This window comes from Bemisia tabaci, chromosome 4 (assembly GCF_918797505.1).
Source record: "Bemisia tabaci chromosome 4, PGI_BMITA_v3".
NCBI lineage: Eukaryota > Metazoa > Arthropoda > Insecta > Hemiptera > Aleyrodidae > Bemisia > Bemisia tabaci.
Window position 1 is genome coordinate 30,383,824 of NC_092796.1, and position 23,494 is coordinate 30,407,317.

Consider the following 23,494-nt stretch of genomic DNA (forward strand, 5'->3'; position numbering starts at 1 on the left):
AGTCACGAGAGAAACGAAACAAGCAATTTGGTCTAGAACGGCGCGACTTAGAGAGAAATGATAACGAGGACTTCAGATGAAAAGGGCATGAATCCTTCACGCATTGCGCCAAACACAGTGCGGTCAGCGTGAAACGCAGAGCGCCTACAAGACTGCGTGAATACTTCACGCATTGCATCCAACACGGTGCGATCTGCGCGGCGCGGCGGCGGAAGTTAAAATCATTGAACCACATTTATGTTTGTTCTTTCATAATTTTTTCGTTCATTTCTTATGAATGGAAGGCCTTGTCTACACAGAGATAGGTTTACGGAACTTAACTTTCGCGCAGAGTTTCGTGAACTTTTGCTAGTAGCGTTGACAGGGCTTTCCCAAAAAATGTGTTCAACACGAGTAAATGCGTCTTATGCACCTCTCCCCCGCTGGCACGTTCATTACATGGTTTTCATCGAGTTTCAAACCGAATGAGAAGGGGACGGCAAAATATAGGCGGCCCACGGGCGGCAAGTAAGTGAATCCGGCCCTGCTTTTAGGCGCACTTAGTTGTAGTGTTCGATTTTTTCTTATGATAGACACCCTTATACTTGAGCGCGGGTTGTTTCGCGAATGCGGCAAGAGCAGTGACCGTGTCTTACGTGGTGTTGGGGCCAAAATTTTGGTGGAGTGTGCTTAAAGGTCAGACCAATTGAGTCGAGCCGTGATTGTGAGTGGAGCGAACGGAGCCTTGGAGCATAACGCTGACACCCGACAACGACGAGGCTTCAAGATGCGCCATCCTTGATCGGCTCCCCGAAACGAGAAACATGAGACCCATCTCAAAGGCAGCCGATCGCGCAACGAATCCCTACACAGCCGTGCTACGTAAAAACGCCGTATGAGCATTCGAAGGTTGCCAAATTTTATCTCAGAAAATATGTGTTTTAAGAGAAAACAACGATTATTTTTTCTTGAAATTTTCACACTTTTCAGATCAAATTACGAAAGAAATCATCCTTGAAATTGGAAGAGAAATACTAAGGCGTTTTCCTGCAAATTCGTGATTTGTCGAAAGAAATTTGGCAACGCTTGATGGCTTATACGGTGTTCTTCCTTGACATGGCAGCACTACACGGATCGCTGAGCATCCGATTGGAATGGACCGCAGACCGCAGGCATCGACTCATCGTTATGAGTTTTAGTTCACCTTTCTCACAAATGAAACTGGTGGTTAAAGTAGCATTTTTCAGTTGTTAAAGTAGGATTTTTTGTCGTAAAATCTACATTGAAACATTGCAGTCTCTTTCTTTAGCTAGAAAATTGTTCAATCAGCAATTTGATTTTTTCCGTGCGAGAAAAGCTTTCCATGAAATTACATCCAGAAACATCGACTATCAGGCAAACTGATCGATGATTGGCAAAAAACAGGTTATTTTTAGACTCGGTGAATCAAAATAAAAGAGTAACGCATTATTCTGCGTTTGGGTCAATTCTACCAACTTTTGGTAGCAGTGTCCTTGCAGCGGTAAACAGCGCGGCGAGCGCACACGTAGCAACTGAAGTGAGCTTGGAAAGTTGAAACGCCTTCAAATTTGAATGTATGCAATATGGACATCCATAGAGCACGAATAGTTGTATCCAGGCGCTGAGTTGTACAGTAAAAGTAGGGTTGTCATTCCTCATTCTGTGACGTTTCCTGTGAAACCAAGGATATCCTCGTACTCAGTTTTCCGGGTGAAATCATTTCAAAGATAAAATTCACAAAATTTCAGACACCTGCAACGTCTTCTCTGTGCGAAGAAAATTCTGCAACAACTCCAACACTGGAAAAAAAACACATTGGATCTAGAGTCCAGACTCTTGAAAACATTGACAAGAAATAGGACTCTTGATTCAATCAGATTTAAGCTTAAATCAAAAAGAAATCCGCTCAAATTAAGAGGCTTGGTTCTTGATTTAAGCTTAAATCTGATTGAACCAAGAGTATTTTTTCTTGTCGAAGTTTTTAAGAGTCTGGACTCAAGATCCAATGTGTTTTTTTTTTTCCAGTGAAGGAATGATGCCAATTTGTTCTCCTTTAAAAAACTAACAAAGAGGCGGAGATTCTCAGACACCGCAAACGAGTTGTGTGATTGCCGACTTACACCGTCGATATATGATGGCCCTCGTTCTTAAAACTTCATTTCTCGAGTTGCTACTTTCTTCGGTAAGACGACAGAGTGGTCCTTAACTTACAGAACGTTTTCAAGACTCATTCTCAGCGTCGGGAGACGACGCAAGACGGCAAGACTCGGTAGTCTTCGCTATGTGCCAATTTCGAGGTTGGACTTGTGCTCAGTCGGGATTGATATGACCCCAGCTCCAATTTGCTCTCTCCGACTCGAAGCACTTATCGGCCTGCCGCCCCCTCCCCCGCCCTCGTCGCGAACAATGCACCGTTTGTCACTTGTCCCCCGCGATCGCCCTACCATTATTTACCTAACGCATCCGTAATGAGCTGGTTAGCATAAAACCACTATTATTAGAGATCGCGTCCGATCCTTCCAGCCTTTTTTTCGCACTGGCTATTTTTAGCCCCCGGTGCGGGTGGACACTAACCGCTCGGTGTGAATACGGCTTCGTTCGCCGCGCCGCACACAGGGTGTCTACTAATACAGGCTTACCAAAAATCAGTACTTTTCCAGTACTTTTCCGGTACATTCCCAAAAAATTCAGTATCTCCTCAACAGAAAAGTTCAGTACTTTTTCAGTGCCTCTAATTGACGAAATTCGAAAAATTTCAAAAATTTGAATTCCTCGCTCAAATTGCGACAAATATGAAATAAATTCTGGATCTTTTTGCGGGATTTCCGCACTTTTTCAGTACCTCCGAACTGCCCTTAAAAAATCAGTACTATTTCCGGACTTTCCGGAAATTCCGGACTTGGAGACACCATGCGCACAGTGGATCGAGTCAATGGGAGAAGTTGGACATAATTTTGAAAGTTTAAAATCTCGTAACTCTGTTAATCCAAAACTTTGAGGTTCTAAGAGTGGTTTTCTTGGTTTCGTGAGATCCCCTCCGGCACCACCCCTCGAAATCCAAAATGTGATGAAATAAACATCAGAATTTGCAGTTTAAGTCAAGAATTTCATGTCCGACCTTTCTGATTGATTCAATCCACTGTGCGTCGATGCGTCGAGGCGCAGCGCAGCTGTCATTGGGATTCTGTCATTGCCGCCAGGATGGAGGTGCGTTCGCACTTCCCGAGCGGGATGGAAAATTCCCGACACTGATTTAGCTCCTCGTTCCGGGACAAGATGTTCCCGTGTACAAGAGTAATTTACGCGGAAAAAAGAGATTAGTTGCTTGAAGAAGATATATTTAGGTTCAGCCGAACCTACTTTTCAAGATACAACCAGAGGCAATATTTTCCTATGTGCGAAGTGCAAAACCGCGTATCTATACTGCGGCATTTCATCAACTAGTGTATACTTCTATTTTTGGAGATTTTAGGACTTCTACTGTACGGTCTTGGTAATATCAGTGAGACCAACACAAAAATCGCGATCCTCCACTGAAAAAAAAGTTACGGGCTATATGGACTTACCGACCGTTCCGGGCCCCTAGGCCGGAAGTTCTGTGTGCTGGAGCCGTAGCTTCAACTGCTCCGAGTGCCACGCCCGGAACTTTCGGCCTCCGAGCCCGAAACGCGGAATATGTCCAAATAGCCCGTAAGCACGGCTTCACGGCCGGAGTTTTTTTTCAGGGTCGCGCCATCTGAGGACTTATCTGTAACAATAGCGGATGTGAAAAGTTACCGTTTCGAAACACGCTTAAAAAACTTTTGTTCACACAAAAATTTAATATGTTTGGCTCTGGCATAATGTGCAAATCTCGAAGATCATATCTTAAGTATTTTCTCAACATTTTCTCGATGCCAAAACAGTTTTTTGAATGTGTCTCGAAAAGGTAATGTTTCACATCCGCTATTGTTACAGATAAGTCCTCATCTACCTCTCACACTCTCACCCCTCAGTCTCATGCTGGTGCTCATTAGAACTCCAAAAATTTTGACTCTTAACTGAAATTTTTGAACTTTTCGGTCTTGTTTTTCCCGCTACGTAGTATGGACCCAGCACTATTTTACCACCCTCTTACACACCGTTCGGACCACGTTTCCTAGCGTTTCCTTTCTCGTCAAATGTAATTAGACCATTTCCGACGATTGTTGTCAATTTACGGATGGCCCTTAAGTACCAAAGGAGGCCCCGAATTGCCTCGCCGGAGCGTGAGATCCCGCAGCCGTCCCCGCGCGGCGCGATATGAAATTTACGGCTAAAAATAACAATAATTCAGGTTCCTCCTAACTCATCTATCCGTGTCAGAGTCAAAAACAAAAATAAAAACACTTTGTGCCAACTTCCTCCCCCTCCCCCTCGCCCCTCCCCCCTCCTCCGTCGAGACGCGGGGACGCGCGGTAAACACCGGATCCCAACGGCCCCTGCGCTTTCGCCGGTCGCATTTCGTCGCTCCCCCGACGTAAAGGCCTATCTCGATTCCCGAGTGAGCCCCATGCTTCGTATAGCCCCATGCTCCCCGGGGCTCGTGTAGTGATAGAGGTACGCGCTTACGTCGAAGGAGGGAGATTTGTCATCCGTCGAGGCGAATTCCTCGTCTTGTCGTCGGGCTTGTTGACGCGGTGAACGGTGTGTTTTCGGATGTCACCGCAATTGCAACTGCAACGCGAGTCGGTGCATTTTTTCGGGTTTTCGGCCGCGTCTCGAGTAATCCAATCGCGAGGTATTTTGTGTTTATCAAGTTGTCTCCGAAGCGGCGTTGCCGTGCTTTTCTGCCGTGCTAAGGATGAACGCCGTATGAACCTTCAGGCGTTGCCAAATTTCCTTTGATAAAACGCAAATTTTCTGGTAAACTTATCAATATTTCCCTTCCAATTTTTCAGATAATTCAGTTCGCAAGATTCTGAGAATACGAGGGAAAAATATTCATAACTTTCCGGAAATTTGGCAACTCTCGAATGTTTATACGGCGTTCTTCCTTAGCACGGCAGTTTTGAAGACTGTCGTCGAATACGAACCGAATTTTGTTTACTAGCATTACGCAAGGCCATGTTCTAATACCTTTTGTTACAGGCTGATCCTATTCTCAAAATTTGACTGGCAGTCTAGGTACCTTTTAAAGGAAATGGATCGATATGGGCCCACTCTGGCTGAATTTATCAACTTTACGATTTTTTACTTTTTGATGGTCTATGTTTTACGGAATGCATCATGATTTGGTCATTTTTGTTCTCTTTTCAGGTCTAATTCTGGCCTAAACATGAGTCTGAAAGCCCATGTTGGCGCAAAATGAAGATATTTTGGCATTATTTTGACTGCGAACCCGCAAAACTCGCATTTTTCTCCAAAATCGGTTTTTAGGCCCGAAAGCGTTACAAATCCCTCAGCGTGACCTCAACTTACTATGCCAATGCACGCTGCCTGAGCTAAACACCCTCCCTTTCAGTCTCGTACTGGTACTCATTCATTAGAGCTCAAAAATGTTTAACTCAAATGAAACTTTTTGGCCCTATTTTCCCCGCAACATATGGACCCTCCACTGTTTTACCACCTTGTTACATTACATTTGGACGCGTTTAAATTAAAAAGGACTATTTCCATTCTGCCGTGAGCTCTGCCATATTCTTACGGATCTCATGGCTCATGTCTCGGTGCACATAGTTCCGTTTAACAGCAATACGTCCATTTGACATCGCCTAATTCTTCTCGGATTTTATTTTGTTGGCAGAAAACATGAGATAAGTGCGTCCCACAAAAATTGACCACCAACGATTGCATCATTTTAAGATCAGTGTGATGGTTCCTACTAGATTCATTAAATCTGGTGCGCTAGTAATGGAAAAGTTAGACTAAAAATGAAGCTAACATTTATAGATTATCTGCCACGCGTGCACGAGTAGTAATAATGAAAAACTGTGGAAAAATATCACGAAACCCTGGTGTTAGAACGGACACGATTTAAAGACCAGCTGAATTGGAAGTAACAAGCCTAATCCACTCATTTCGTCGGGACGCACACGCATCATTTTGTTAGATGCACGCAACTGTTCAAAATCATGCACCTAGGCACGATGTTCCCACGCTTATCAGGAGCATTCGGAAGTTGTCGCGCTCATAAAAATTACAGAAGTTATTAACGGTTTACAATCCGGAATATCATTCGAATTATTTTTTATGACGGAGAAACTTACAAGCAATGCTCCTATTTCCTGGAACTACATATAGTTCCGCATTGCGGAACTTTTGAGATTTTCCTAAATTTCCCCCGGAACTTTCGAAATTCCCGAGAGGTTCCGGGTCTTTTGCATTTTTCGGAACTTTCTCGGAACTTTTGAAAAACTTCAAAAAGATCCCGGAACTTTTGACGGTCATGGAACAGGGTGTCTAGTTTTTTTCATTTGGGGAAGTCCTGATGAAATCCTGATTTCATAATTTCTCCAAACCCTGAGTTTTGGCGGAGAAACTTCAGCTTCACAAAAATAGCTCGATAAAAAAACTCGATCGGGCGTCCGACTTTTCTCCAATCCTACTTTACGACCGATTTTTCTTCAAATCCAAATGAAATCGGGGCTGAATCCTGATTAACCTCAAATCCTGATAGAATCGGGAAAGTCGGGAAAATCCAGATGCTAGACACCCTTTGAAATGGGAGAAATTGAAGCAAATATGTTCAACTTCCGGAAATTTAGACAGCCATAGAAAGGAAGCAGTGGAGCACTGCTTACAAGACATCCGAAGGAAAGGACGAATAGGATCCTTCGTGAGAATAAAAATCTCAATATGTCCGGTCGGGCTTCTGGAGAATTAACTCTGTCCTTGGTTCCAGGGTCATCACGCTCAAAAGTCGTTACCGGTGATGGAAAAAAGGAAAGAAACTATGTAAAAAACCAGGAGTTCCTTGAAGAAGGTAGAGGAGTAAAACAGGAGACAAAGGAAAGGCTACCAACTTGCAGTAGCTTCCCTGAGTGTTGAAAGCCACTGACTGGAATCGGTGTAACGAGATTCAACATACTATTCTAGGTACTAATATGAATTAGCGATTAGCGCAATTACCGCGAACCCAGAACAAGCGCTATAAATAAAACGAATGGAATCATTACAATATTATCGCATCGTCGAGTTGAACTGATGTCTTCGTCCGTTCTTCATTAGCATATTATGCACAATTTATTGGCTCACACAATTCAACGTCCCTAGAAACTATCAAAAGCGTCCTGTGTTGCCCATCTTTTTTACATCTTCCTTTAGAAACTTCGCATTTCCGTCATTATTTATCTACTATACGAAGTTCCCCAGTTTTACCGGTACTCCCTGACTGTGGCAATCCTGCGTAAATCATCACGTAAGGGTCAGGGGAGGGCGTCAGTCTAGGGTCTTTAATTCATAGTCCTTCCTCCAATCAAGCCTTTGCTTGCGAAACCCCTCTTAGTTCATCGTCTAATTTAAGGAGCTTGCATCATAAACAGGACGAATTTTTCCAGAAATAGCGTAAAATTCAACAAATGATTGAATGCAGTTTTCAAGAGATTACGTCGACTAGTTTTCCAAGGAAAAAGTCAAGGACGACAGGAAGCCTGCAACATGGCAAAAGGTTTCGCACCTTAGCCATCGGTAGAGGCCTTCTACAGGATAGGCATAGGCGGATCCAGACACTTTGAATGAGGGGGGGGGGAGGGGGGGGGGGGTTCCAAGGGTCTTCTCCCAGAAAATTGTCAAAATTTTAAAGAATCTAGATTCAGTGTGAGCCAATCTCATCTAGAATAAATTAGAGTAATTATTACCAAAGATAGACGTCCTTCTTTCTTTTTTCCTCCGTTCCTTCCTCTTTTCTATCTTTCTTCCCTTCTTTCCTTCGTTCGTTCGTTCGTTCGTTCATTTCTTCCTTCGTTCTTTCGTTCCTTCCTCTCTTCCTTCGTTCGGTCCTTCCTTCGTTCCTTCTTTCTTTTTTCCTCCATGCCTTCCTCTTTTTTCTTTCTTCCGTTCTTTCCTTCCTTTCTATCCTACCTTTTTCCCTCCGTTTTTTCTATATATCGAACGAGAGGGGCATGCGCCCCCTACATCCTCCCCTTGGATCTGCCTATGGAGATAGGGACTCTTTGAGGAACGATTTAGACTGCAGCCCTTTGGGTCTCAGCCCTAAGGTTTCTTGTGCTCGGCTCGTCCAAAAATGTTCATAAATGCCACAACATTATGCATTAGTCTAACGCCAAGGTTACTCTAAGGAGTTACCTCATTCTGATTGGGTTACTCCGTGACATAACTTGGTCGCACGTGAGGCGAAAGAATTCGGCCGATAAAGGGAAGCTTCGGAAACGGAGGAGGATGAATTATATGGACGTATTTCGGCCGAACGGAACTATGTGTATTAAGACATGAGCCCTGTTATGCATATATTCTCATGGGTCTCAGGGCTCATGTCTTAATGCACATAGTTCCGTTTGGCAGAAATACGTACATATGAGACGGATTATTATGCTTAATTGCCACCGTGCCGCGCACCACGTCGATCCATCCCAGCTTCACCGTGCGCTAAGTAAGAACGCCGTAAGTGCCAGCAGGCGTTGCCAAATTTCCCTCGACTAATCGTGCATTTTCAGGAAAATTCTTGAATGTATCTCCTCCGATTTTTCACAGGATTTTGTTCGTGATTCGACCTAAAAAGTCTGAGAATTTTCAGGAAGTATATTCATAACTTTCTTCAAAAATAAATATTTCTAGGATGAAATTTGGCAACATTCGAATGCTTATACGGCGTTTTTACTCAGCACGGCAGAGCTTTACAGGCACTTGTGAAGTGCAATCCCGAGAACCTTGCTCTGGAGTTGCAGCGGGCATTTGCAATTCAATGGCCTCGTTACGTTCCCCCTTTTTCACCTTTATCCGTCCATCCTCCTTCTGTGATTTGATTCACGGTTTACGCCGGCCAATCAACGAACGAGTGCATTCTTCAGTAGCGCCATGGATTCCACTCGAAATCCGCTCATCGTTTGGCTAAATGCTTTTTCTCTGATTTTAAACCTTTTCACCAGAGCTTGCAGGTTCATGAGCCATCAGATAATCGGCCATAACTAGAGTGCCTAAAGGAAGAGAGCACATTGCCGCGCTAAGGAGGAACGTCGTATGAACTTTCAGGCGTTGCCAAATATCCTTTGATGGAATAATTTTTTTTGGGGAAAGCTGAGAATATTCTACCTCCAATATTTCAGGGAATTTCACATGAAACCAGATCTAAATTATAAGAAAGTTTAAAGAAAAAATTCTCATAACATTCTTCAAAAAATAGCATTTTAGCGAAGGAAATTTGACAACTGCCGAATGTTCATGAACGCCGTATAAGCTTTCAGGCGTTGCCAAAAATCCTTTGATAAAATAATTTTTTGCAGGGAAAGCTGTGAATATTCTACCTCCATTTTTCAGGTAATTTCACGCACAACCATATCAAACTTATACGAAAATTTCAGGAAAAAATTCTCATAACATTCGGTAAAATTCGTTAATTTTCAATCATCTGAGCAAAATCTAGTAGTCTTTTGGATGAATTTCGACAGTTTTACGAAGAATGAAGGATTTGTTCAGAATTTTTTTCCGCTCGAACACTATACGAGGCCCATTTTCTCTTAACTTCATTTTTGCATTATGACTAGCATTAATGAGCGTAGGTCTCTTTTCTCCACGGCAACTTACAGAACTCAAAAGCTTATGAGACTTTGCTCTACTAAGCATGAATTGTTCAATCGGGAAGATACTGATGGAAGGTATGAATTCGAGTCACAAGAATCGATCGAATAATGAAAACGTGAATGGATCGACGTGAATGGATCGACACAGACTCGATTGACAAATTATTAAAAAACCGGTGTCGAATCGATCAACACGTATTGATCGAAAAATAAAAACGTGAACCGATCGACACCAATTCGACTGACAGCCATGAATTGATCGACAAACTTGTGAATCGATCGACAAAAGCCGTGAATCGATCGATAAACCCGTGAATCATTCAACTAACTCGTAAATCGTTCGACAAAACCGTAAACCGATCGGCAAACTCGTGAATCAATCAAATTTTTCGATCGAATCGGTGTCGATCGGTTCACGTTTGTATTCATCGATTGATTCATGTCGATCGAATCGACACGGTATTTTTGATAATATGTCGATCGACTAACGTCGATCGATTTACGTCGATCGATTCATGTCGATCGAATCCATACCCTTCGATATAGATCGACCAACTCGGTCGGTCGCAGTGTGCGACGTCGCACAGTGGATCGAGTCAATAAGAGAGGTTTGACGTAGACTAAAACTGCTCATTTTGATGTTTATTTCGTCACATTTTGAATTTGAAGGGGTGCCTCTGGAAGAACATCTCACGAGAAAACCAATGGAGCCACTTTTAGAACCTCAAAGTTTTGTATAAACGAAGTTATAAGCGTTTAAAGTTTCCAATTTTTGTCCGACCTCTCTTATTGACTCGATCCACTGTGCGTCAGCGAGCTCTCCTGACCGATGGGGCGATGCAAGACAGAGGCGAATAATTGCAAGACCGCGATGAGCCGAGCAGGAAGCGACAGATCACATGTAAATTCGATAATGAGCTTAAGCTCGTCGCATCCTACCTGCGCCAGGACCAACTTTGTTTTTCGCCGCCATCTACTACGCCGCCGACAAACTCTTCATTTTTTCAGACATGGCACGACAGTCCACCTACTTGTTCTCAAGTATACAGGAGACCACGGTCTACTAATTGAGGGCCAATGGACCAATAGACAGGCACAGGGGTGCAAAAACTTCGGAGCTACGCGCCCGGACGCGTCGCGATCGGTAGCGTCCGAAAATGGGGAGGCGAGGCGGAGCGAAAACGGTGTTTCGAAACACTGGAAAAAAAACACATTGGATCTAGAGTCCAGACTCTTGAAAACATTGACAAGAAAAAGGACTCTTGATTCAATCATCTTTAAGCTAAAATCTAAAGGAAATCCGCTCAAATTAAGAGCCTTGGTTCTTGATTTAAGCAAAAATCCGATTGAATCAAGAGTATTTTTTCTTTTCGATGTTTTCCTGAGTCTGGACTCTAGATACAATGTGGTTTCTTTCCAGTGAATGGGAAAGTTGGCAGAATCCCGATTATTTTAACAAGACTGCGATGAAAGTCATACGTTTTCCGCAAAATCGCGATAAAATTCACGTATTTTGCGCTAAATCGCGGCAATTTTTACGTACAGAGCCATGTAAAAGTCATCTTTTCGACATTTTTGGGGGAAAAGGGGTTTTCAAAATGGGAGGGCCAAGATCTTTCTGCGCCCCTGGACAGGCATCGAGAAAACACAGGAGGAGGTCGCATTTTGAGGGTTTTTGTACCACGTGACAATCGTGACATAGGTAGGCACATTGTGACGTCTATATTTCGGCAAAATCCAAAATTCGAAGTATGAAAAACGGACCATAACGTCCGTTTTTTAGCATAGTTCAACTCAAATAATAATCTCTAACATTTCGTACAAAATGATCTTTTTCCATAAACTACACCATTTTCAAGAGAATCTATGACAAAAAGCGATTATACCTACCTCCGTCATCCAAAATGCCCGAAATGCAACCGCCTCCTCTTTTTCTCTATGGTAGACCGAGCGAGAATAGACTATTTAGTAGCTTCTCTATTCTTTAAACATATATTTCACTGTTCTATAATTCTAACATTCAGTTCATTAAAGATACGATAGCTCCTTTTAGTAGCGGTAGGTTGTTAGAAATAAAAATGAAAATAACACGAAGAAATTCATAGTCGTCACGACTGAAAAACGCAGCTCCTGTTTTTTACATGGGAGATTTCTGAATTACTTTCGAGATTATAATGCTTCTGGTCTGCTTTCTTTGTGAGATAAGAACTCTAAGGACGAATCCATGAATATATTTTCGATGCACTGGGTACTCACATAAATGCCGGGGCGTAGAAAATTGAAGTGGCAAAAAAATAATAGGGGCACACGAACAATGGTACGCAGCGACACGACTAAATTCCTATCGCGTTCGGTAAACCGGCCTTGGCGGTCCGACCGGAAAACACAGAACAATTTGCGAAAAGAATAGGCAAACATTATTTTCAGAAAACTTCCCGGTAATTTTTCGAGAGGCTCCATCCAACCGGGTCACTGTTCGTAAGAGAGCATACTCGCCTGCCGAAATAGATTCGACGTTAAATTGCCTTCTCACTCGAGAGCGTCACTACTTCATTTTCATGAGAGTCTTGTAAAACACGGCGATGGCTGAAGTGCAAAACCACTTATTTCCATTGCGGTGTTTCAAAATTTCCGTTTCTCTTTTGTTTCTTCGTGGAAAAGCAAGCCAACTTTATTGCTTGAAATTCACGAACAAAATTCAGTCAGTAGATAGAACAGATTTATTACGTTTTCAAGAAGTTACGTTGCAGGGTGTCTACTGAAACAGGCTGGCAAAAAATCAGTACTTTTTCAGTGCTAAATTCAGTACCTCATCAACAGAAAAGTTCAGTACTTTTTCAGTACCTTCGATTGACGAAATTCAAAAATTTTAAAAAATTTGAATTTCTCGCTCAAACTGCGACAAAAATGACGAAAAAATAAAAAAATTCCGGACTATTTTGCGGCATTTCTTCACTTTTTTAGTACTTCCGGACCGACCTTAAATAATCAGTACTATTTCCATTCTTTCCGGACTTGTAGACACCGTGCGTTGACTGGATTTCCAAATAAAAAGTAAAGTGTGACAGGAAGTCTGCAACGTCGCAAACGAATGTACGTTGTTTTGCACTTGGGCCATCGACAGAGTTACAGAAACGGCAGGGTTTGTTGCATATTCACTTCAACCAAGAAATGTTATTTCTGCATCCAACGCATCAATTCCATTACTAATTGAAAATTATTCCACTAATCAGCGTGTGCCTCACAGCAATGAGACGGAGACTCTAGTTGTCTTGCCGCCCAGCGCTATGATGTTTTCCCAAATTTCAAGTTTCAAGATTTATCTAAATTCCGGTCTTTTTCCTTGCATTACCTGACTTTTCCCTGATTTTCTTGAGTGGGTAAAATTATCAAAGTTGTCACAGAATTTAGAAAATTAAATTCCCTGACATTTCCCTTACACATTTTGGTGAGATTCCCTGACAATTGAAGATGTGATGGATGGTTAAGAAGGCATAATTGGATCGCGTTAAACAGAAAGGAACCAAACCACATCAGCTATTTCAAAATTTAACTGGGAAATTTAATTTTTTCATGAAAACGGTTAGGCGGATTTTCTTCCAAATTTCAGTGAATTTTCTCTATAGTGCAGAACAAATTCCTTGAAATTTTTAAAGGAATCCAAAAGTTCTCTTGTAAAAAATTAAATTGCCCAGTTACATTTGGCAATAGCTGATGTGGCTTAGTTCCTTTCTGTTAAATGCGGTCCAATTGAAAAAAGTTTTCGGGCAAAAGTTGTTCGAAACCTCAAACCTATTCTAGAAAGCAAATGAAGGTGATTCAACAAATTTTCCCTGACATTTTCGTCATTTTCTCTGAAATTTCCCGGTTTTCCCTGATTGTGGAAACCCTGATTATTCCCACTTTTCCAGACCTGTGGAAGTGTAGACACCCTGCACGATATGAACGATCTATGAGTCCTGATTGATGAATGGCGAGCTGTGATGCGGCGCAGGAGGATCGACATGCCGATCAAGAACCGCGCAAGTCCAATAGAATCCGGACGTAGATGTGCGGTTTTGGATTTGGCATTGTTGAGGAGGAGGGAGAGGGGGTGGCGTTCGGTTGCGTCGCGGATGCTCGATTTGCCAAACGAAGCGTGGGCTCCGGTGAGCCGGGTTCTTCTGCTGGCTGCGTCGTAATTAGGGGGCCTGGAAATTGGAGCAAATGAGCATGCCGCGGCCAGAGGTCGCCTCCGCGGAGAACGCTACCACTCGGATGCTCCAGGAGGTTCTAATCTCTTCCGGTGCGTGCCGTCCGACAGCGCGGCGTTGCGAAGCCGCGGATGGTCGAATTGAGAAAAGATCAGTAGCGTGGAGGAGCCTAAAGCTGAGGAGTAAGGATATCCCTAGGATAATGAGTCCCTGGATTACTCTCATAGAGTACGGATAGGGCGGGATTAAGGGGGTGGCCACATGGGCCGCGGTCCATGGCGGCAAATTTTGCAATTTTTTTTAAATGTAGGAGTAAGAAAAAAAATTACAAACGGGAAAAGGCGACAAAATCTTTCATTTCCTGTGAGTAAAGTAATTTCTAATTTTGTCGTTTTGCGGTGATACAAAAGACAGCACCTTTAATTAGTCGAGTTATGAGAGAAACCAAACACGCAGTTTGGCCTGGAGCGGTGCGGCGCAGAGAGCAATGATGACGAGGGCTTGAGATGAGAAGGAGAGGCCCTCGGCGGGGCGACGGTCGCGGTCGGCATGTAACATATTAACGCCTACAAGACTGCATGAATACTTCACGCATTGCGTCAAACACAGTGCGTTCAGCAGCGGTCGGCGTGAAAGGCAAAGCGCCTACAAGAGTGTAGGAATACTTCACGCATTGCGCCAAACAAAGTGCGATCAGCACGGCGTCGCGGTGGAAGTTAAAATTATTGAACCACATTTATGATTGTTCTTTCATAATTTTTTCGTTCATTTCTTATTAATGGAAGGCATTGTCCACACAGAGACAGGCTTACGGAACTTAACTTTCGCGCCAAGTTCCGTGAATTTTTGCTGGTGGTGTTGACAGAACTTCCGCAAAAAATGTATCCAACACGAGTAAACGCGTCTTGTGCATCCCTTTCCCTCCGGCACGTTCACTTGACGGTTTTTATGATGTTTCAAAACGAATGAGATGGGGGCGGCAAAATACAGGCGGCCCATGGGCGGCAAGTAGGTAAATCTGGCCTTGTCAATTAAACACGAATTATTTAGATGTTTTTTTTCTTTTTTCTATCTTCTTTTTCTTACTTCTTCAAAATAATATCCCTTGAGGGATTTGATTGTTTATCGAGACCTGTCCTTAACCATAAGTTAGGTTCGGAAATTGCCAGAGTGGCCACAGAAATTAAGAAAGTGCATTTCCAGTATTTTCCCCTGGCAAATCCAGATTATCCCTGACGAATCGTAAGATTTCCTGAGTTTTGAGATGGAACAGTAAATGATAATAGCAGATAATTTGGCTCTTTCTCTTGCTCTAACTTTAACAGATTTCCCCATAACTATTTTTCCACCGACCTCTTCCACGTTTTCAGGTTTTTCCTGACTGTGGTCACCATGAGCAGGTTCGCTGTTTCTGTAAACGCAATTCTTTCCTGACTCTTGGGTGATTTTGCTCTTTTCCCCTGACTTTTACAGGATTTCATAAATCCATTCTCCCCTTGCCATTTCGCTCCGGTTTTCCACACTGCGTCCATGTTCAAACTTCAGGGTAAATTTTTAGAAGCTATCCCGGTAGACAAGCGTCATTTTTACGAGCCATCTACAATTTTTCAAGGGTCAAAATGATTTTTTAGCATACGTGTGCATGGTGCGCTATCGTTCCCTCAAAAATTCGCGGAGGCTCACGTCTAACTCAGGGTTGCCACAGAGTATAGAAAATGAAATTTCCTGATTTTCCCAACACATCTTGGTAAAATTCCCTGAAAATTATAGCTACGTCAGATGATTTAAAAGACGCAATTTGAAATAGTTTCTACGAAAAATCCGTAGTTTGAAACGTCAAACCCATTCCAGACAGCAATATTAGAGGTGACTTAAAAATTTTTCTTTGACACCTTCGTCATATTCCCCGACATTTCAAGGTTTTCCCTGAATTTTTAAAATGTCCTGACATTTTCCGATCGTTGCAACCCTGCTGACTATTTCAGGCACTTGAGTTCTAAGCATCGAAGCCTCGTTATTGGGCGCATTCTGGGTAAGGCGACCTGCAAATTTTGAACACCGACTGTAGCTACCCAGAAGAATCGAATGCTTGCTCGGAAATTCGCATGCTCAAGCTTAGGTAATCGCGTTCCCGTTGGAAGCAGTGGCGTGGCGTGCTTTGTGATACACCGATTTTTATGCCATTTAAACCCATGGAAAAGGATCGATAAACACGTTGTTCGCAGCGAACACCATAATAATCGATTCTTTACGATAGGTTTAAATGGCATAACAATCGATACATCGAAATTCACACCACGCCACTGGTTGGAAGAGCGCAATAATCCTATTCCGCGAAGAGCGGCACAAACCACAGAACGGCCACTAACGCCAAGGGTCATTGGAATGATGATTATGAGGCTAAATCTGCCGTGCTGAGCAAAAACGTCGTGTGAGCATTCGAATGTTGCCAAGTTTCCTCTCAACAAATATTTTTTTTAAAAAGGAAGTTATGAATATTTTCCCATGAAATTTTCACACTTTTCACATCAATCTACGAATGAACCCCTCTGAAAAATCCGAAGAGAAATATTCACAAATTTTCCTGAAAATTCTTAACTTGTCGAAGGAAATTTGGCAAGGTCTCATGGCTCATACGGCGTTCTTGCTTATTAGATACTCTGGGTGCCGGAAAACGGAACTAGGATGGAGGAACAGGATCATCGCAGGAGTCATCCGACCGGGACCGGATTGCAAGTAGGAAAAGGAAGAGTCAGTTTGGGAGCCAGCACAACCGCAGGAATATCATCAGGTGGGCCCGAGTCGGCGGGGGGGAGGGGGGGGGGGGGTATGAACAGTTAATTGATTGGTTCAACAAGGAGGCGCACCGATGACAGAGCTCGTCGGCGGCTGACCTTAAGACGAATTACGTTGGGCGCGTTCGCGATTTTCGGATGCTCATCATATTCGCCACCTTCGTACCGCCCGGATTTCGGCTCTGATGCCATCTTGGACGAGGCGATATTTCGTTGTTTCGCAGAAGAGAGCGTCATTTTTTTTCAGATAGTGTTCTTCACACTGGAAAAAAAAACACATTGGATCTAGAGTCCAGACTCTTAAAAACATCGACAAGAATAAGTACTCTTGATTCAATCAGAGTCTAGCTTAAATCAAGAACCAAGCCTCTTAATTTGAGCGGATTTCCTTTTGATTTAAGCTTAAATCTGATTGAGTCAAGAGTCCTATTTCTTGTCAATGTTTTCAAGAGTCTGGACTCTAGATCCAATGTGTTTGCAGTACTTTTTCAGTACATTTCCAAGAAATTAGTACCTTTTCAACAGAAAAATTCAGTACTTTTACAGTACCTCTAATTGACAAAATTCGAAAAATTTCAAAAATTTAAATTTCTCGCTGATATTGTGACAACAATGACAAAAAGATTAAATAAATTCCGGATCTTCATGCGGAATTTCCGCACTTTTTCGGTACTTCCGGACCGACCTTAAAAAATCAGTAGTATTTCCGGACTTTCCGGATATTGCGGACTTGTAGACACCCAAAATTCTTCTACCCCTTACGATACAGAGAGTGCCTATAACGATAGCCAAAGTGCATGTATCTCCATTGCGGTGTTTTAAAATTTTGGATCTCCCTTTTATTTTTCGAAAGAAATCAAGCCAAATAAATAGCTTGAAAGTAAAACAGAGTATCCTGCTAATGGAGAGGAAAAATCGAGGCAGTTTTTAAAATTTACGTTACTAGTTCTCCGGAGAAGAAATAAAGTCTAACAGGAAGTCTGCAACAACACAAACGGAGATACGTTGTTTCTCACTTTGATCATCAATATAGAGAGTGTATGGAGTTCCGGAAACCCCAAAGGGCGGAAAAAGTCTCTATAGAAAAATTGTAGGTACAATTGAGGCATCAAAAGAGCAATTCTGAGCTGTTTTAACGAAAAATTGACTGAAATACAGTATTAAAATGACAAAAATATCACTCACTTATTTCGCAAAATCCCTTATGTTTCCTGGAGGGGGCAGATTATTTTTCTCGAAGGCAGCTTACCCAATCCCCCTGATTCTTTCCACCCTACTAAAAATTGGCAGTAGAATCTGTGTTCCAAAATACCATAGACCTCAGCCGGCTGTAAGATTTCCAATGGCTTCTATAGCCAGCTACAAAATTTCTTATAGCCTTTTATAGCCGATGGCGATTAAGCAACAGCCAGGCGATAAAGTGTATGCTAAACGTTACTAATTACGGATGCTAGGACTCAGTGAGTTTTTGGAATACTGCTCTCTTTTTGGGCCGTAGTATCTTGATTTATTTTGCGAGGAAAGCTCCGTACTTTTGATGGATGCCTGCCATTACTAATATATTAGAGCGCCTTCTGTTTCGTATGATCCTGTGCAATACCTCTGGTGTGAAATAGTTGCTTCAAGCGCCGTGGCACGCTGCGGCATGGCAAGCGGGCAGCCCTCGCGGAACGCGCATTGGCGCCTACAAACCTAACAGGGATACTTCACTCGTTGCGCAATGCGTGAAGTATCCCTGTTAGGTTTGTAGGCGCCAGTGCGTCGCCGCTCCGCTTTGTGTTAGGCTCTAATATTTAATCTGGCGGAGTCAGCGTTATTCAACTCATGATTTTGAAATGTTTGCACATCCTGTATGGATTATTCTCGTTTTAATTGATGAAAAAAAAAATGTATTAAAGGAAAATATGACGTAAGTTTCGTAAATATTAAGGTGGTTCCGTATCAAACTTAATGATTTCCAAAGCACACGAATTTCTACACAATTTCTTATAGTCTTTTATAATCAATGGCGAAAAAGCAACAGCCAGGCGATAAAGTGTAAAGCCCGGCTATAGGAACTATAGCCCTGCTACATAATTTTTTATCGCTTCGTACAGCCCGGCCGCATGATTTTCTCCGCATTCTACAGCCAGCTATATGATTTTCCGTAACCTTCTTTAGCCGGCTATAAGAATTCCTATGGTATTTTGAAACGCAGCTCTTATCGCCAATTTTTACCACGGCATGAATGCGGCAATTTCCTGAATTTCAATTTTTTTTCAAAAGTGACCTTCCTTCTTGAAGCTGATTCCACGGAGCAATGTTTTCCTCACTTGCCCCATGTTGAAACCATGTTGATATCATGTTGACGTCAACATGGTATTATATTTCACTCAACAGCACGATCGTTTTTAGTGGAGGCTTGGAGGGCGAGACGCATAAGTTCAGGTTTTGCTATTTAGAGAAATACGAGTTGGAAGTTTCGAAATTACACGGATCCTTATTGCGGGAAGAAAGTTCCGAATGACTTTTGGATACTTCAAAGTTGGAATTTTGGAGCGAATTTTTCACAGACACTGAATTAAGACTTGTTTTACTTGAAATCATCATTATCTCAATTTTTTCAAAACTTGCACTTATGCGCCTTGTCCTCCGAACCCCTTCATTTTATGAACGGCTCTTAAGAAGACGAATAGATCCTACGAATAAGACGTGATTCCTGCTCCTGCGTACGGAAACCAGCCTCTCTACGTCCAAAACCTCTCTTCACAGTTAGATTACAATTTGCAATAAGGAACCACTATTTCTGGCCCATTTTAAAAACAATATACATGTCATTGGTTTCCCTACGCAGATATGCGGACTTATCTGTAACAATAGCGGATGTGAAACATTACCTTTTCGAAACACATTCAAAAACTGTTTTGGGATCGAGAAAATTTTGAGAAAATACTTGAGATATGATCTTCGAGATCTGTACATTATGCCAGAGCCAAGCATATTAAATTTTTGTGTGAACAAAACAGTTTTTTAAGCGTGTTTCGAAAAGGTAATTTTTCACATCCGCTTTTGTTACAGATAAGTCCTCATGTGCTTTTATCGAAGAGCCAGAGACAGTGGTTCCTTATTGCAAAATGTAGTCCAGTTCACAACCTTCCTATATTAGCGCCGAGTCGAGAAGTCTCTACACCCTTGAAGAGGCGAATTACAAATGAACGTATCTCTGTCAAACGGAGCTGAGTGCATTACGGCGTGAGCCCTGTCATGCATATATTATTGTGGGTCTCAGGGCTCATGTCTCAATGCACATAGTCCCGTTTGACCGAGATACGTCCAAATAATTTAGAGGTCTCTGCTCGTGTCCCAGCAGAGCTTTACATATGGGAACCTCACCGACCCGGAAAAGTAAATGCTTGAGTAGGTATCGGCGATGTAGCCAGGATGGCGTCATGCTCCGGCTCCCGGTCTAAAGACCCGTCGCTGATTCTCGCTAATTGGCGATCACCGATTCGCGATCGGCGCCTCTCGTCATATCCCATCGGTTTCCATCGCGGTGATCAGTCGGCCGAACAGGATTTGTTTAAACTGTTTCACTTCCGAGTCATCTTCTTCCTCCCGTAAGAGTTTCCGTAAACCCCCTCCCCCGGCTTTTGAGGATTCCACCGAGGAGCCCTTCAAGGATTCGACTCAGGAGCAACAGAGCGAGGTTTATTGTGTAATGCGCGCGGGAATCACGTCAATGACCAATGACTGTTCGGCTTGAGTAACTTCGTTGTAAATGGACCACTAGACAAGGTACGAATTGTAGCATTCTGATACATGTTCCTTAACTAAAATTTCACGTAGAATACGACGCGCACAGCGAAAATTACCGAAATTCACTCCTCCCAAAGATATTTAACAATTCTTGATGCGTGAATTCAAACCATCCGCTCATGAAAACTCAATGCTCTGCGTGACTCACATCTCGCGCTAAACGTTTATCATGACAGTCTCTGCGATATAAAAATGTGGCAACCTCAATCTTGACGCTTTGGCTCAGCTGTAGCAAATTGCGTATAGTTTGAACAACACATGGTGGAAAATGAACATTGCTCGATTGAGAAGCTTGTTGAAACCGTTGTAGTGCGCGATTTGACTCACGTAGAGCTTTGAGTTTCTTGTGAACGGGCAGTTCAAATTCCTCAAAACCAATGTGAAATAAAAACGTTAATATCTTCGTTTGGAGTTTGTTTCATTAGTTTTCGTTGCGCAAATCGTGCTTTACGTAAAATTTTGGTTAAGAAACATGTATCAGAATGCTTAAATTCGTACCTTGTCTAGTGGTCCATTGCGGTTTTATTGAAATGTATAGACGCGTTGGTCTCCCAGAAAGCAAGTTACCGCAGGGTGTAGACCAACTTGGACCGTGTTCGAAACTCAGCTCTGAGTTTCAGGAGCCATGTGGCCCATAAAGCTCGATTTTTAGGGGCCAAATTGACTTTTTGCCGATATATCACGGCATTTAATGAAAAGTTACAATCCGGTGCCGTGCATAGAAATTTCGAAAAATAACCAAACAGAAAAATTAGGATTTTTTTGGAGAGGGGGTCGGCAATTTTTAGGGGCCACGTTGGCGCAGAGTCTTCATTTTTTAGGCGCCACGACCAATTTCTTAGGCGCATTTGGCGCCTCTGAGAACACTGAACTTGGATGAAAAAAATTCTCTAACTTTGGGAACGTTCATAATTGGACCGCGTTAGTCAGAGAGGAAGCAACCCACATTAAGTTGAAACGGAGAAAAAAAGTTTTGAAGTTTTATTCCTGCATAAGACCCCATGTAAAAAATAACCTTTAACCTCTATTTTCACAAACTGATTTCTTTTTTTCGACTTTCAGATTTTGGCAGAAGAAAATGGACGACTGATGGAAGTCAAGAACATTCTTAACTCGAATTTTTCGAAAATGTGGGCTGGTTCCTTTCTGATAAATTTGGTCCAATTTAAGTATGGCTCTACACAGGGCGGGGTATGTCCCTGCGGTACAAGGGGAGAGTGGGGGGTCTGTATCAGAATATTCTTCTGCAGGGAGAATCGAATAAAGGTTACTGGAAGTTTTGCTGAGAGGGTCATTAAAAGCACAAGGATTGCAATTGCAGTCACTCGCCTTTTCGAACACTCATTCTACTATGTTAAAAAAAACAAAAACGCTGAGCTAGCCTTTGAGAGTTGCCAAATTTCCTCCGATAAAATGTATATTCTTGAGGAAAGTTATGAATATTTCCTTTTGAAATTTTCTGATGGTTTAGATCCAATTGCATAGAAAAATTCTCTAAAAGAGTCAAAGAAAAATATTCACAGAGTTCTGGAGAAATACAAATTTTCTCACAGGAAATTTGGCAATGTCGTTCTGCCTCCACAAGGCAGCATTGCAGATAGGACTCAGAGTTTCTCTGTCAAGACATGACAGCAGCTTCCCTACTTGTATTGATTTTTTTGTACTCTACGAAGAAAGGCAAGGTGATTGAGCAACTAATAAAGGCCTCCAGAATGAATCAGAGACCTAGCTAAATCAAAATGAGATCAAAGGGAACATGAATTGCACTGCAACCTACGGTTAATGTGGCAAAATGGATTCATGAACTATTTTTCAAATCAACAGTTTTGGCAGATCTGTGGATGCCCCATTTCCTGGAAAATTTCATGCAATTACAGTTCAAAAAGTAATAGTAGAATCTAAAAGCTCACTTACCAAAATGGAAATAGTACTGATTAATTCTCAGAAAGGAAAAGTACTGTTGATTGCACATCGGAACTATTTACAGATGTGTACTGAGTCCCTGAAACAAAAACACACAGACACGATTATCTTGTGGCTACAGATATATTAGAAATAGCATCAAAATCCACGAGTGAGGCAAGGTAAACCTTCTTCATCAACTGAGAGGGGTCTAAATTGGTTAAAAGGATTTTTGCAAAGGTTTACAAGTAGGTGTCACATTTCAATGGTGTAAGTTGGCAATCACATAACTCGTTTGCGGTGTCTGAAAATCTTCACCTCTATGTTAATTTTATAAAAGAGAACAAATTGACATCACTCCTTGAAGTTTCTGCAGCATTTTCTTCGCACAGAAAAGAAAAATCACGGCAATTTCAAAGAATCGCCGTTGAGTGGTTTTCCGTTTAAAAAATAAAGTACGACAGGAAGTCTGCGACATCGCAAAGCGAGTTATGTGATTGCCGACTTACACTGTCGATTTATGTTATGTTTGCAGTAAGTAAACAAGCTCTCGAACACTAAAATTGGCCCATTTCCGCTGAGGCCCAAATCAAATTGTTCAACTCTTTGTCCAACAAAAGTGGACAAAAAGTTGAACGGAATGTTCACGCAAGGAAATTTGATTCAATCACCGTTGCCGTGTGATATCGTTGTAAGGCTATTCATTGGCATTTGGGTATTTTTGCTGTTAGCTTCCGGTTCACGGAGATACAGTTTCAGCTCAAGTCTGTTAGAAAATTTTGATTTAAATTTCAACTGTCCATATAATTGGCAAGTTGTGTATAAATTTGAAGGTGACGTCGGACTTTAGTTCTCATAAAACTTTTCATTTGATCTCTGTGTTCTTTTCTCAGTATCTTAAGATTGAACTTTTCATTTGACAACAGCAAAAGAATAATTAAACAAATAGACTGTCCATCTGAATTGGAATTAAAGGAAATATGAGAAAGCCACTGTGCTTTAAGTCTGAAGAATGCTCAACTAATTTAGAATATTTCAAAATAGATACAACTTCAATGACATTTCGCATGATAATGCCGTTCTAGAAACACAC

At 42.1% G+C, this 23,494-nt stretch overlaps 1 protein-coding gene across 4 annotated transcripts in view; it reads right to left on the reverse strand.

Annotated features, from left to right (window-relative positions):
• The window catches only part of LOC109035992 (trehalase), a 113,648-nt gene that overhangs the window by 89,442 nt on the left and 712 nt on the right, over positions 1-23,494 (reverse strand). For all 4 annotated transcript variants that reach the window (XR_011899753.1, XM_019049917.2, XM_019049907.2 and 1 more), the window contains exon 2: positions 22,414-22,501. The gene's annotated coding sequence lies outside the window, so the exon portion shown is untranslated. The remainder of the gene's footprint in view (positions 1-22,413; positions 22,502-23,494) is intronic.